This window comes from Oncorhynchus gorbuscha, unplaced genomic scaffold (genome assembly GCF_021184085.1).
Source record: "Oncorhynchus gorbuscha isolate QuinsamMale2020 ecotype Even-year unplaced genomic scaffold, OgorEven_v1.0 Un_scaffold_646, whole genome shotgun sequence".
In the NCBI taxonomy this organism is placed as follows: Eukaryota; Metazoa; Chordata; class Actinopteri; order Salmoniformes; family Salmonidae; genus Oncorhynchus; species Oncorhynchus gorbuscha.
Genome location: NW_025745752.1, coordinates 313,303 through 316,447, shown reverse-complemented (window position 1 = coordinate 316,447; position 3,145 = coordinate 313,303). Strand labels below are relative to the sequence as shown.

The 3,145-nt window shown below is 46.5% G+C and overlaps 1 pseudogene; it reads left to right on the top strand.

Moving 5' to 3' along the window:
* The first annotated feature begins 2,494 nt into the window (after positions 1 to 2,494).
* The window catches only part of LOC124019652, a 7,365-nt pseudogene continuing 6,714 nt past the window's right edge, over positions 2,495 to 3,145 (top strand).

Below are 3,145 nucleotides of genomic sequence, written 5' to 3'. Positions count from 1 at the left end.
ACACACACACACACACACACACACACACATACACACACACACACACACACACACACACACACACACACGCATTTGCCTCAGTACAATGTGTGCAACATACACTACATGACCAAACGTATGTGGACACCTGCTCGTTGAACATCTCATTCCAAAATTAATATGGAGTTGGTCCCCATTTGCTGCTATAACAACCTCCACTCTTCTGGGAAGGCTTTCCACTAGATGTTGGAACATTGCTGCTATAACAGCCTCCACTCTTCTGGGAAGGCTTTCCACTAGATGTTGGAACATTGCTGCTATAACAGCCTCCACTCTTCTGGGAAGGCTTTCAACTAGATGTTGGAACATTGCTGCTATAACAGCCTCCACTCTTCTGGGAAGGCTTTCAACTAGATGTTGGAACATTGCTGTGGGGACTTGTTTCCATTCAGCCACAAGAGCATTAGTGAGGTCGGGCACTATTAGTGCACGGGGGCATTGTTATGCTGAAACAGGAAAGGGCCGTCCCCAAACTGTTGCCACAAAGTTGGAAGCACAGAATAGTCTAGAATATCATTGTATGCTGTAGCGTTAAGATTTCCCTTCACTGGAACTAGGGGGTCTAGCCCAAACTTTTATTATTTTTTTATTTCACCTTTATTTAACCAGGTAGGCTAGTTGAGAACAAGTTCTCATTTGCAACTGCGACCTGGCCAAGATAAAGCGTAGCAGTGTGAACAGACAACACAGAGTTACACATGGAGTAAACAATTAACAAGTCAATAACACAGTAGAAAAAAAAGGGGAGTCTATATACATTGTGTGCAAAAGGAATGAGGGGGTAGGCGAATAATTACAATTTTGCAGATTAACACTGGAGTGATAAATGATCAGATGGTCATGTACAGGTAGAGATATTGGTGTGCAAAAGAGCAGAAAAGTAAATAAATAAAAACAGTATGGGGATGAGGTAGGTGAAAATGGGTGGGCTATTTACCAATAGACTATGTACAGCTGCAGCGATCAGTTAGCTGCTCAGATAGCAGATGTTTGAAGTTGGTGAGGGAGATAAAAGTCTCCAACTTCAGCGATTTTTGCAATTCGTTCCAGTCACAGGCAGCAGAGTACTGGAACGAAAGGCGGCCAAATGAGGTGTTGGCTTTAGGGATGATCAGTGAGATACACCTGCTGGAGCGCGTGCTACGGATGGGTGTTGCCATCGTGACCAGTGAACTGAGATAAGGCGGAGCTTTATCTAGCATGGACTTGTAGATGACCTGGAGCCAGTGGATCTGGCGACGAATATGTAGCGAGGGCCAGCCGACTAGAGCATACAAGTCGCAGTGGAGGGTGGTAAAAGGTGCTTTAGTGACAAAACAAATGGCACTGTGATAAACTGCATCCAGTTTGCTGAGTAGACTGTTGGAAGCAATTTTGTAGATGACATCGCCAAAGTCGAGGATCGGTCGGATAGTCTGTTTTACTAGGGTAAGTTTGGCGGCGTGAGTGAAGGAGGCTTTGTTGCGGAATAAGCCGACTCTTGATTTGATTTTCAATTGGAGATGTTTGATATGAGTCTGGAAGGAGAGTTTACAGTCTATTCCAGACACCTAGGTACTTATAGATGTCCACATATTCAAGGTGGGAACCATCCAGGAATTGGTGATGCTGGTCAGGCGTGCGCGGGTGCAGGCAGCGAGCGGTTGAAAAGCATGCATTTGGTTTTTACTAGCGTTTAAGAGCAGTTGGAGGCCACGCGGAAGGAGTGTTGTATGGCATTGAAGCTCGTTTGGAGATTAGATAGCACAGTGTCAATGACGGGCCGAAAGTATATAGAATGGTGTCGTCTGCGTAGAGGTGGATCAGGAATGCGCGCCCAGCAAGACCAACATCATTGATATATACAGAGAAAATAGTCGGCCCCGAGAATTGAACCCTGTGGCACCCCCATAGAGACTGCCAGAGGACCGGACAGATTTGACACACTGAACTCTGTCTGCAAAGTAGTCAGTGAACCAGGCAAGGCAGTCATCCGAAAAACGAGGCTACTGAGTCTGCCGGGATAAGAATCTGAGAGTGATTGACAGAATCGAAACCATGAAAAACAGCCCCAGAATATTATTTCCTCCACCAAACTATGCATTGGGGCAGGTAGTTCTCCTGGCATCCGCCAAACCCAGACTGCAAGATGGTGAAGCGTGATTCATCACCCAGAGAATGCTTTCCACTGATCTGCCACCACTTGGTGGTCCCGTTCTGTGAGCTTGTGTGGCCTACCACTTTGTGGCTGAGCCGTTGTTGCTCCTAGACGTTTCCACTTCACAATAACATCACTTACAGACACCGGGGCAGCTCTAGCAGGGTAGAATTTGATGAACTGAGTTGTTGGAAAGGTGGCATCTTATGATGGTGCCATGTTGAACATCACTGAGCTCTTCAGTAAGGCCATTCTACTGACAATGTTTGTCTATAGAGATTGCATAGATGTGTGCTAATTCTTATACACCCGTCAACAATGGGTGTGGCTGAAATAGACAAATCCACTCATTTGAAGGTGTGTCAACATACTTTTGTATATATAGTGTATGTGTGTGTGTTCTCTGTCCTCTCCAGGGAGCTGAATGTGGAGGAGTTTGAGAGATGTTTAAGACCAAGGCCCAGGGGCCAGCGGTGGATGTGACTCTGAGCAGGCATAAGGCCCTCAGAAGGGTCCCAACAGGGTGTCTCTGCTGGAGGCTAACAAGGAGCCAAGAACCTGGCCATCACCCTCCGCAAGGCTGGCCAGGGGCCTGAACTCATCTGTCGGGCCATCAGACGTAAGTCACCTCGAACATCTGACCTTTAACTTCTAGACTATATATTACTAATATATATATAGTCTCCCCTTTCTCTCTCTCTCCATTTCTCTGTCTCCCCCTCTTTCTCTCTCTCTTCCCTCTCCCCCCTTCTCTGTCTCTCTCCTACTCTTTCTCTCCCCCTCTCTTCCCTCTCCCCCTCTCTCTGTTCTCTCTCTATGTAAGGTGTAAGTGCTTGATGTATCTGAAGTGTATAATGTGTGTACTGGTATATAAACTGTGTGTGTTCTTTATAGGTTTGACATGCGTACTGTGCGTGGACTTTGTGAGTGTCTGATGCGTTTCCTCCCCACTGAGGGCGAGGTGGAAGA